General features: G+C 36.5%; 2 pseudogenes; both read left to right on the top strand.

Annotated features, from left to right (window-relative positions):
• Window positions 1-999: 999 nt before the first annotated feature.
• On the top strand, window positions 1,000-5,524 carry LOC107810788 (uncharacterized; annotated as a pseudogene).
• Window positions 5,525-7,366: 1,842 nt separating this feature from the next.
• On the top strand, window positions 7,367-11,904 carry LOC142161750 (uncharacterized; annotated as a pseudogene).
• The last annotated feature ends 1,053 nt before the right edge of the window (window positions 11,905-12,957 follow it).

Genomic DNA, 12,957 nt, shown 5'->3' on the forward strand with positions numbered 1-12,957 from the left:
GCTTATTATTGTTCTTGTTATTCTAAAGGGTCGGGTTTCACAATCTATCTCTTGTTTTTAATTCTCTACCAAAGGCGATTAGTTCTTTGTTAGCTAATTGTTGTTGTTAGGATTCAACTTCAAGAATAGACTTCTTGAATTCAAGAAAATCTTTCTTGAATTCAATCTATCTTTAATTTTCCATTGTTTCTTTTGTTTCTTTATTTTCTTTTAGCTTCCGCACGTTTCTTGATTTTCTTTAGTAATTCTTGGACCCCTATCGTGTTGTTATCAAGTGGTATCAGAGCATAGTCTAATCAAGATTTCAATCTTGATAATCTTAGGAGGTTCTTGAGCAAAACAAAAAGGAAAAAAAAACCAAAATCAGCCCCAAAAAAAGTGTTATTACTGATTATTATTTTAGAATTCAATTATTAGTTGGTTTCCAAGTCAAGAAAGGAAACAAGAAGAGGGGATCCTTGTTCTTGAAGATTAAGGAAACTCTTTCCCTTATTCTCTTGGGTTTTGGGGTTTCCTAAAATTCTTTCCTTTTTCATTTCTACTAACCAATTCCTATTCTTCCTAGGTTTGGTCATTCACTTTTCTTTCTTTTTCTAACTCCATATTTTTATCACTAAGGGTTGTGACTAGTAAGGATTAACGACCAAGAGTTGCATTGAGTAGAAAAAGGCAAGAGAGGTGAGAACATCAGAGGGAAAAAGCCAAATTGAGAGATATATATTGCTTTGTTCAGGATGTCTCATACAGGTAGTGATGTACAAAGGGTTCTTCAAGAAGCCGAAATCAAAGGAAGGAATGATTTCACCTTGCAAGCTATGCACCAACAATTTGAAAGGTGGAATTTACAATTCCAACAGATGAGGGACACCATTACTGAGCAAAATATTACAATAGCTGAACTTAGGAGGGGAAATAACGCTAAACCCCAAGCTAGGAGAAATGCACCCCCTACTCCCATTGTAAATCAAGAAAACCCTATCGATGATATTAATGATGATATTGATTTTGATAGGTTAGGAAGAGATAGGAGGGGACAAAGAGGAAGACTAGAAGATGATAATATAAGTAGTATAAAGATGAAGATGCCAACTTTCAAGGGAACAAGGGATCCGGACTTGTACCTTGATTGGGAGAGAAAAGTTGAAGCCATCTTTGACTGCCACAACTATTCTAAGGGTAAGAAAGTTAAACTTGCTGCTGTTGAGTTTTCTGACTATGCAGCAATCTGGTGGAAAAAGCTTTCTAGGGACAGATTGCAAGAAGGACAAGCACTCGTTGCTACGTGGGCTGAGATGAAGAGGGTAATGAGGAAGAGATTTGTGCCATCACACTTTCAAAGAGATCTACAACAATGTCTTCAAACTTTGAGGAAAGGGTCCATGTCTGTAGATGAGTACTTTAAGGCTATGGATATGGCTATGATCCAAGCTAATTGTATGGAGGAAGAGGAGGCTACAATGGCTAGGTTTTTGAATGGTTTAAATAGGGAAATAGCTGATGTAGTTGAATTACAATAATATGTAACTTTAGATGAGTTAGTTGAATTAGCTGCAAAGGTAGAAGGACAAAACAAAAGGAGACAACATTCTAGCTCATGGAAAAGCCGGCCAACTACTATTCCAAAGAAGCAATGGCCGAAATCTGAGGAGACACCTACTCTTAAATTCCATGAAGACAAGGGCAGGAGCAAATTGGAATCCAAGGATGGGGGTAAGCCTTTTACGCCTAAAACTTCTACTCCTATTTCTTCTATTCAATATCTCAAGTGCCAAGGGAGAGGGCATAAGGCTTATGAATGCCCAAGTAGAAGAAACATTCTAATCAAAGAGGATGGGGGATATGAGAGTGAAAAAGGTGAACCAAGTGAAGAACAAGAAGAAAACTTTGTAGAGAGTGAAGAAGGAGAAGAGATGGAGTACATTGATAGTGGGGTGAATTTTGTGGTTAGGAGGCTTATGCACATTAATTTGGGTCACTCTAATGAAGAACAAAGGAAAAACATATTCCATACTCGGTGTGAGATTAAAGATAAAATTTATTCTATGATAATTGATAATGGGAGTTGTGCTAATGTTGTGAGTGCATATTTGGTGAAAAAGTTAGGGTTGGAATGGATGAAGCACCCTAGACCTTATAGGTTACAATGGTTCAATGATAGTGGAGAGGTCAAGGTGAATAAGCAATGCATGGTCTCTTTCAAGATTGAAAGGTACGCTGACGAAGTTCTATGTGATATAGTACCCATGCAAGCTTGTCATATCTTGTTGGGGCACCCGTGGCAGTATGATATGAGTGCTTTTCACGATGGGAGGAAAAATAGATACTCTCTTGAGCATAATGGCAAGAAGTACATTCTTGCACCTTTAACTCCTTCCCAAGTGCACGAAGATAAAAAAAGATGAAAGAATCAATGGGGAAACATGAGGAGGGATCAAAACGAGAGACTGAAAGGAAAGACAAAGAGGGAAAATATGAAGTGAGGTGTGAGGAGAGAGAGGGCAGCAAAGAGAGAAAGGAAAAGGTGGGGAAGAGTGTAAAAAAGAAAGCATTGGTGAGAGGAAAGAGGCTAAGATTGAAAAAAAAAATGAGCCTTGCAAAAGCGAAAGAGTGTTTAATTGCAAAAAACAAGAAGGGTTGCCTATTATCTTGCTCGCTTATAAGGAAGTTCTTCTTAATAATGGTTCGCTAACATCCTCTTTGCCTAGTGTTATTTCTAATCTTTTGCAGGATTTTGAAGATATTTTCCTGAGGACCTTCCTAAAGGTTTACCACCTTTTAGAGGAATAGAGCATCAAATTGATTTTATGTCGGGATCAGTAATTCCAAATAGGCCTGCTTATAGGAGCAATCCCGAAGAAACAAAAGAATTGCAAAGACAAGTAGAGGAGCTGCTTGATAAGGGATTTGTAAGAGAAAGCATGAGTCCTTGTTCTGTGCCCGTGCTTTTGGTGCCAAAGAAGGATGGCACTTGGAGGATGTGCGTGGACTGCCGCGCCATTAATAAAATAATGGTAAAGTATCGCCATCCTATTCCCCGTTTAGATGATATGCTTGACCAATTGCATGGTTCTCAAATATTCGCTAAAATTGATTTGAAGAGTGGATATCACCAAATTAGAATGAATCCTGGAGATGAGTGGAAAACTGCCTTTAAAACTAAATATGGATTATATGAATGGTTAACTAATGCACCTAGTACATTCATGAGGTTAGTGAACCATATCTTTAAGGATTTTCATGGAAAATTTGTAGTCGTTTATTTTGATGATATTCTGATCTTTTCTAAATCTTTAGAAGAGCATGTCGAACATTTGAAACAAGTTTGTAATGTGCTTAGGGAGCAACAATTATATGCAAATTTATCCAAGTGCACTTTTTGTGTAGATAACGTAGTTTTCTTGGGTTTTGTCGTGAGTTCTAGAGGTGTAGAGGTAGATGAAGATAAAATCAAGGCGATTAAATATTGGCTTACACCTAAGAGCATTACTGAAGTTAGAAGTTTTCATGGACTTGCTAGCTTTTATAGGAGATTTGTTAGAGATTTTAGTTCAATTGTTGCACCTTTAACTGAAGTCATTAAGAAGGATAAGGTCTTTAATTGGGGAAAAGAACAAGAGCATGCATTTAATATTTTGAAGGATAAATTATGTTCTGCTCCTTTGTTACAATTGCCTGATTTTAATAAGTCCTTTGAAATTGAATGTGATGCATCTGGTAGAGAGGTATTGGGGCTATTTTAATGCAAGATTCTAAACCAATCGCTTATTTTAGTGAGAAGTTGAATGGGGCTGTATTGAATTATTCTACTTATGATAAAGAATTATATGCCTTGGTAAGGGCTCTTGCTACATGGCAGCATTATTTATGGCCAAAGGAGTTTGTGATAAAAACTGACCATGAGTCTTTAAGATACTTGAAAAGCCAAGGTAAATTGAGTAGAAGACATGACAAATGGGTTGAATTCATTGATACATTTCCTTATGTGATTAGCTACAAGCAAGGTAAAGACAATATACTTGCTGGTGCGCTTTCAAGAAGGTACGCTCTTGTTTCTACTCTTATTTCTAAATTGATGGGATTTGATCATATTAAGGATTTATATGTTGATGATTCTGATTTTGATGTAGCATTTTCGGCATGTTTAAATGGGCCTTTTGAGAAGTATAATCTGAAAGATGGGTTTCTTTTTAAAGAGAATAAGTTTTGTGTCCCTAATTGTTCTTTGCGAGAAGTTTTTGTGAGGGAAGCACATTGTGGGGGGATTATGGGACACTTTGGTGTGCCTAAAACACTTGACATCCTTGCTGAAAATTTCTTTTAGCCTAATATGAGAAAAGATGTAGAAAGATTTTGTGCTCAATGTCTTGAATGCAAACAAGCTAAATCTAAAGTGTTGCCACATGGTTTATACATGCCATTACCTGTGCCTATTTCACCTTGGATTGATATTTCTATGGACTTTGTGTTAGGATTGCCTAGAACAAGGTATGGTAAGGATAGCATCTTTGTTGTGGTAGATAGGTTCTCAAAAATGGCTCGCTTTATTCCTTGTTTAAAGACTAATGATGCTTCTCATGTTGCTGATTTATTTGTTAGAGAAGTTGTTAAATTGCATGGTATACCTCGAACTATTGTTAGTGATAGGGATGCTAAGTTTCTAAGCCACTTTTAGCGTGTGCTTTGGGGAAAATTGGGAACAAAATTATTGTTTTCTACTTCTTGTCATCCACAAACTGATGGGCAAACTGAGGTAGTAAATAGAACCTTAGGAAATATGTTAAGGGTTGTTCTAAAAGGAAAATTAACTTCTTGGGAGGATCACTTGCCTATGGCAGAATTTGCTTACAATCGAACTGTTCATTCATCTACTGGTTATTCTCCTTTTGAAGTTATTTATGGCTTTAACCCCCTTACACCCCTTGATTTATTGCCTTTGCCTACTAATGAGATGGTTAGTCTTGATGGAAAAAAGAAAGCTGATTTGATGAAGATTATTCATGAGCATACGAGACTTGCAATTGAGAGGAAGAATGAGCAAACAGCTTTACAATGAAATAAAGGTCGAAAACCAGTTATCTTTGAGCCTGGTGATTTGGTTTGGGTTCATATGAGGAAGGAGAGATTTCCTTCAAAAAGGAAGACAAAATTGCACCCTAGAGGAGATGGGCCATTTAAAGTACTTGAAAGGATTGGAGATAATGCTTACAAATTGGACCTTCCAGGTGAGTTTCAAGTAAGTGCTACTTTCAATGTTGCTGACTTATCCTTATTTGATGTAGGTTCAAATTTGAGGATGAATTCTTTTCAAGAGGAGGGGAATGATAGCTCCACGGACAAGGATAAAGCTTTAGAAGCACCAAAAAAGCCATTCACAAGGTCTCAAGCTAAGGAGAAGCAAGACAAGGTTGTTGGGCTTCAATGGGAGATCAAGAAGGCGCTAATGGTGGAAGAAGAGCTCAAGAATTATGGAGAGGACTTAGCTAAGTACTACACTCATTTCATGGTCCAAGTCCAAGTCCAATAGGAGGTAGATTGGGGTCCAAGCATGATAGCATCAAAGACAAGGATAGAGTTTTGGAAGCTCCAAGGCCATTTACAAGATCTCAAGCTAAAGAGTTTCACTCTAAGGTTGCTGGACTTTAATGGCAAATAAAGAAGCTTTTAATTGTAGAGGAAGAGATCAAGCCCAAAGTAGATGAATTATCCAAGTTTTACAATTATTTGGTGATCCAAATTGAAGTCCAAGAGGAAGAAGATTGGGCCACCAAATCAGCCCTTGAAGTCCACCAAAGGGGCTCAAAATGAGCTTAAAAAGAGGTCCAAAAGGGGGTGTTTCAAAAGGAGCCCAATTGGAGTCCAAATCAATGGCCCAAACTAGTAGTTTTAAGGTCCAAATCTGCCCTAAAGAGATTTGGCCGCCCCCCACCTAATTTTAATGACTTTTCTTACTCCTTAGCAACCACCCTACCTAATTGTAATGACTTTTTATGCCTTAGCAACCACCCTACATAATTTTAAGGACTTTTTGTGCCTTAGTACTCCTATAAATAAGGAGTTCTTCTCATTCATTGAGACACTTCATTATTGATTAAGTATATCATACTTTGAGAGTTCTTTTGAACCTTTGTTACTTGTGCTTTGAGATTTACCTTTCAACCTTTACTAGTTCATAGTTCAAGGTAGTAAGATTACTTCTCTATTGTGATATCTTTGATTCCTTTATGGTATTCTTAGAAGGCGATTAATACTAGTTATTAATTATTGTCTCAAGTTACTCGTAAAGCGGTCAAGATCCGAATCTATTATTTTGATTTGCTTTTAAGTAAAGGCGTTTGATTTCTTCAATAAATCAAGACGTTGTTGCTTTGATCTTGTCAAGGCTATAGAACTTGCGTTCTTGGAAGTTCTTGGAATTCTTTCCTTGAATTTTTCCATATCCTTTATTTTCTACCCTTTAGTGCTAGTTGTTCAATTCCTTATTGTTATTGCTTCCGCATTTACTTTTCAAATTCTTACTCTAGTTTGGATTCCCGACCTTGTCGTTATCAAGTGGTATCAAAGCGGTTCTATCAAGGTTTTGTTCTTGATAATTCTGGGAATTTCTTGAATACTAAGAGCAAAAAAAAAACAAGTTAAAAAGAAAAACAAAAAAAACAAAAAAAACAAAAATCAATTTTAAAAAAAAATAATTGCTTGCTCTCCAGGAACTTTCTTTTGTATCTAATTTGTTTCCAAAAACTATCAAAGGAAACAAGAAGAGGGGATCCGAGATTTCAAAGATAAGACAAAAATTTAATTTTTCTTACACTTTCTAATCTAAATATATAATCATTTCCTTTTTGTTCGTGTCTTGTTTCAACCGCGCCTAATAGTTCTAGGATTTGGTTCTTCTTTCATTTGTTCCCCAAAAATCTATATTTTACTACTAAGAACTTTATACGAGTTGGGTTTAATTATAAATCTACAAAGTATTTTGTTCAAAGGTTATTTCGAGAGAGAGAAAAAAAAGGCAAAGTGTGTGTCAGAACAATTGAGAAAAAAATTCAATTTGTCTGATACAGTTTAATTATTTAAGATCTCACATACAGGTAGTGATGATGAACGAAGGGTTCTTTAAGAAGCCGAAATCAAAGCAAGAAATGATTTTACCTTGCAAGCTATGCATCAACAATTCGAAAGGTGGAATTTGCAACTCCAAGAGATGAGGGACACAATTGCTGAGCAAAATGATACAATAACTTAACTTAGAAGGGAAAATAATGTTAGGCCCCAAGCTAGGAGAAATGTACCCTTTGCTCCCATTGTAAATCAAGAAAACCCTATAGATGATTTTAATGATATTGATTTTGATCGGGTGGGAAGAGATATGAGGGGACAAAGAGGTAGAGTAGAAGATGATAATATAAGCAGTATAAAGATGAAGATGCCATCTTTCAAGGGAACAAGGGACCTAGAGAAAAGTTGAAGCCATCTTTGACTGTCACAACTACTCTAAGGGTAAGAAGGTTAAACTTGCAATTATTGAGTTTTCTGACTATGCTGCTATTTGGTGGAAAAAGCTTACTAGGGACAGATTACAAGAAGGACAAGCACCAATTGCTACTTGGGCTGAGATGAAGAGGGTGATGAGAAAGAGATTCATACCATCACACTTTCAAAGAGAGCTACAACAACGCCTTCAAACATTGAAGCAAGGGTCCATGTCTGTGGATGAGTACTTTAAGGCTATGGATATGGATATGATCCAAGCTAATTGTATGGAGGAAGAAGAGGCTACAATGGCTAGGTTTTTAAATGGTTTAATTAAGGAAATAGCTGATGTAGTAGAATTACAACAATATGTAACAATAGATGAGTTAGTTGATTTGTCTGTAAATGTAGAAAATCAAAATAAAAGAAAGCAAACTAGCTCATGGAAAGGTCAGTCAAACACCATCTCCAAGAAGCCATGGTCAAATCAAGAGATGAAGAGTTCTTCTAGACCTCAAGAAGACAAGGATAAAGGTAAATTTGAGAACAAAGAGGGAGGTAAAACCTTTAACCCTAAACCTTTTACACCTTCTAGTTCTATTCAGTGTTATAAATGTAAAGGAAGGGGACATATGATGCATGAATGTCCAAGTAGAAGAAACATCATTCTTAGAGAAGATGGAGGATATGAGAGTGAAAAAAGTGAGGGAGAAGAAGAGGGAGATGTGAGTAATGATGATGATATAGAACTACCTAATGATGGCATGATTGGGGTAGTTAGGAGGATTATGACTATCAATTTGGGAAGCAATAGTGAAGAACAAAGGGAGAATATATTCCATACTAGGTGTGGGATAAAGGGGAAAACTTGTTCTATGATCATTGATAGTGGTAGTTGTGCTAATGTGGTGAGTTCATACTTTGTGGAAAAATTGGGACTTGCATGCATGAAACACCCTACTCCCTATAGACTCCAATGGTTAAATGATAGTGGTGAACTAAAGGTAAACAAACAATGCATGATTTCATTCAATGTTGGTAGATATGAGGATGATCTTCTTTGTGACACAGTCCCTATGCAAGCTTGTCATATCTTACCGGTTCGTCCTTGGCAATATGATAGGAATGTTTTTTATGATGGAAGGAAGAATAGATATTCTCTTGAGCTAAATGACAGAAAATTTACTCTTGCACCTTTATCTCCTTCTCAAGTGTTTGAAGATCAAAAGAGATTAAGGGAAACAATGGAAAAACCAAGGGGAGGGATAAAAAGTGAGCTTGTGGAAAAAGAAAAGAAAGAAGGCCAAGAGTTAGAAAAAAGAGAGATGGCCGAGAGAAAGAGAGAGAGGTCAACAATATGAGAGAAGAGATAAAAAGGGGCTTGAATGAAAAAAATAAAAGTCTTGGTGCAGGCTAAGGAAATAAAAAAAAGAGTTTTTATATAAAAGCCAAAGAGTGTTTAAATGCAAGAAAAGAGGGGTTGCCCATAATACTACTTACTTACAAAGAAGCTTTGATTAATTCTGAGTTACTAACTTCTTCTTTGCCAAGTAGTATTTCTTCTCTTTTGCAGGATTTTGAAGATGTCTTTCCTAAAGATATTCCTAATGGATTGCCACCTTTACATGGCATTGAGCATCAAATTGATTTTGTGCCTGGATCACAAATCCCAAATAGGCCTACTTATCGGAGTAATCCAGAAGAGACAAAAGAGCTTCAAAGGCAAGTTGAGGAGCTGCTTGAGAAAGGCTTTGTGAGAGAGAGCATGAGCCCTTGCTCTTTTCTCGTCCTATTGGTACCCCAAAAGGATGAAACTTGGAGGATGTGCGTGGACTGTAGAGCAATCAACAAGATAACGGTAAAGTATCGCCATCCTATTCCTTGTCTTGATGACATGTTGGATCAATTACATAGATCCAAAATCTTTTCTAAAATTGATCTAAAAAGTGGTTACCATCAGATTCGAATGAATCCTAGAGATGAATGGAAAACTGCTTTTAAGAACAAATATGGGCTTTATGAGTGGTTAGTTATGCCTTTTGGCTTGACTAATGCACCTAGCACTTTCATGAGATTAATGAATTATATCTTTAAGGATTTTCATGAAAAATTTGTTGTGGTGTACTTCGATGATATCTTGATCTTTTCTAACACTTTAGAAGAGCATGTAGAACACCTAAAACAAGTTTTTGAAGTTCTTAGAAAGCAACTCTTATTTGCTAATCTTAAAAAGTGTACTTTTTGTGTGGATCGTGTGATTTTCTTGGGTTTTGTGGTTAGTTCTAAATGAGTTGAGGTAGATGAAGAGAAAATTAAAGCAATAAAAGAATAACCAAAACCTACGAGTGTAACTGAAGTTAGGAGTTTTCATGGACTTGCTGGTTTTTATAGGAGGTTTGTGAGAGACTTTAGCACCATTGCTTCTCCTTTAACTGAAGTTATGAAAAAGGATAAGATTTTTACATGGGGAAAAGAACAAGATGATGCTTTTAACTTGTTGAAAGAAAAGTTATGTTCTGCTCCATTGTTACAATTGCCTAATTTTCTAAATCTTTTGAAATTGAATGTGATGCTTCTGGCAAAGGAATAGGTGATGTTTTGATGCAAGATTCTAAACATATTGCCTACTTTAGTGAGAAGTTGAGTGGAGCCACATTGAACTATTCCACTTATGACAAAGAGCTATATGCTTTGGTAAGGGCTTTAGCCATGTGGCAACATCACTTGTGGCCAAGAGAGTTTGTCATTAAAACTGACCATGAATCCTTGAAATACTTGAAGAGTCAAGGTAAGCTTAGTAGAAGGCATGCTAAGTGGGTTGAATTCATTGAAACTTTTCCTTATGTAATTTCTTACAAACAAGGGAAAGAGAATGTTGTTGCGGATGCACTTTCAAGAAGGTATGTCTTAGTTTCTACCCTGACTTCTAAATTGATGGGTTTTGATCAAATCAAGGGACTTTATGCTAATGATGTTGATTTTGGCAAGATTTTTGCAGATTGTAAGTTGGGTCCTTTTGAGAGGTTTAACCTCCAAGATGGGTTTCTCTTTAAGAAAAATAAGTTGTGTATCCCTAATTGCTCTTTACGTGAAGTATTTGTAAGGGAAGCACATTGTGGAGGGCTTATGGGTCACTTTGGAGTTCCAAAGACGCTAGACATACTTGCTGAAAATTTCTTTTGGCCTGGAATGAGAAAAGATTTGAAAGAATGTGTGCACAGTGTTTGGAATGTAAACAAGCTAAATCTAAAGTGTTACCACATGGTCTTTACACGCCATTACCTGTTCCTACCTCACCTTGGATTGATATTTCTATGGATTTTGTGTTAGGTTTGCCTAGAACAAGGTATGGTAAGGATAGTATATATGTTGTGGTAGATAGGTTCTCCAAAATGGCTTGTTTTATTCCTTGTTTAAAGACTAATGATGCTTCACATGTTGCTGATCTTTTTGTAAAAGAAATTGTCAAATTGCATGGTATACCTAGAACTATTATTAGAGGGATGCTAAGTTTTTGAGCCACTTTTGGCGTGTATTTTGGGGTAAGTTAGGCACTAAATTGTTGTTTTCTACTTCTTGTCACCCACAAACTAATGGACAAACTGAAGTAGTTAATAGAACCTTAGAAAACATGTTGAGGGCTGTTTTGAAAGGTAAATTAACTTCTTGGGAGGCTCACTTACCTATGATTGAATTTGCTTACAATAGAACAATCCATTCTTCTATAGGTATGTCTCATTTTGAAGTTGTTTATGGTTTTAATCCCTTCACTCCCCTTGATTTATTACCATTACCTACTAATGATATTGTTAATCTTGATGGTAGGACAAAGGCTGAGATGATGAAAAAATTCATGAACAAACAAGGCTAGCAATTGAGAAGAAAAATGAGCAAACTGCCTTGAGAAAGAATAAGGGTCGAAAACAAGTTATTTTTAAACCTGGAGATTTAGTTTGGGTTCACTTTAGAAAGGAGAGATTTCCCTCCAAAAGGAAGTTAAAGTTGCACCGTAGAGGAGATGGCCCATTTCAAGTCCTTGAAAGGATTGGAGACAATGCTTACAAGCTGGACCTACCTGGTAAGTTCCAAGTAAGTGCTACATTTAATGTTGCTGATTTGTCTTTGTTTGATGTAGGATCGAATTCGGGGACGAATTCTTTTCAAGAAGAGGGGAATGATAGCATCAAGGACAAGGATAGAGTTTTGGAAGCTCCAAGGCCATTTACAAGATCTCAAGCTAAAGAGTTGCACTCTAAGGTTGCTGGACTTCAATGGCAAATAAAGAAGCTTTTAATTGTAGAGGAAGAGCTCAAGCCCAAAGTAGATGAATTATCCACGTTTTACAATTATTTGGTGATCAAAATTGAAGTCCAAGAGGAGGAAGATTGGGCCACCAAATCAGCCCTTGAAGTCCACCAAAGGGGCTCAAAATGATCTTAAAAAGAGGTCCAAAAGGGCGTGTTTCAAAGGGAGCCCAATTGGAGTCCAAATCAATGGCCCAAACTAGTAGTTTTAAGGTCTAAATCTGCCCCAAAGGGATTTGGCCGCCCCCACCTAATTGTAATGACTTTTCTTACTCCTTAGCAACCACCCTACCTAATTGTAATGACTTTTTATGCCTTAGCAACCACCCTACCTAATTTTAAGGACTTTTTGTGCCTTAGTACTCCTATAACTAAGGAGTTCTTCTTATTCATTGAGACACCTCATTATTGATTAAGTATATCATACTTTGAGAGTTCTTTTGAACATTTGTTACTTGTGCTTTGAGATTTATCTTTCAACCTTTACTAGTTCATAGTTCAAGGTAGTAAGATTACCTCTCTATTGTGATATCTTTGATTCCTTTGTGGTATTCTTAGAAGGCGATTAATACTAGTTATTAATTGTTGTCTCAAGTTACTCATAAAGCGGTCAAGATTGGAATCTATTATTTTGATTTGCTTTTAAGTAAAGGCGTTTGATTTCTTCAATAAATCAAGACGTTGTTGCTTTGATCTTGTCAAGGCTATAGAACTTGCGTTCTTGGAATTCTTTCCTTGAATTTTCCCATATCCTTTATTTTCTGCCCTTTAGTTCTAGTTGTTCAATTCCTTATTGTTATTGCTTCCGCATTTACTTTTCAAATTCTTACTCTAGTTTGGATTCCCGACCTTGTCGTTATCAAAGCACCAGCCAAGGAGGTTCTAAATTAGGCACCTAAATCAACCTACAAAGGAGCTAACTTGGCGCCCAAGTCAGCTCAAGGAGGGGCAGCCAAGACATAGGAGAAGGAGTCAAAGTTCCTTATTTTGTTTTCTAGTTTGTTAGGGACATATTTGATGCTTTCCTAGGAAGTTAAGGCTTTGTTTTTATTTTCCTAAGATTATTGGAATTACTTTCCAAGATTGTCTTAGTTTTTATTTCCTAGAGTTTTACCTTTTCTTATGATAGTTGGACTTGTTGTCCAAAGTAGTTTAGGACTTTATTTCCTTAATTTTTAGGTAG

This window comes from Nicotiana tabacum, chromosome 15, assembly GCF_000715075.1.
Source record: "Nicotiana tabacum cultivar K326 chromosome 15, ASM71507v2, whole genome shotgun sequence".
NCBI lineage: Eukaryota > Viridiplantae > Streptophyta > Magnoliopsida > Solanales > Solanaceae > Nicotiana > Nicotiana tabacum.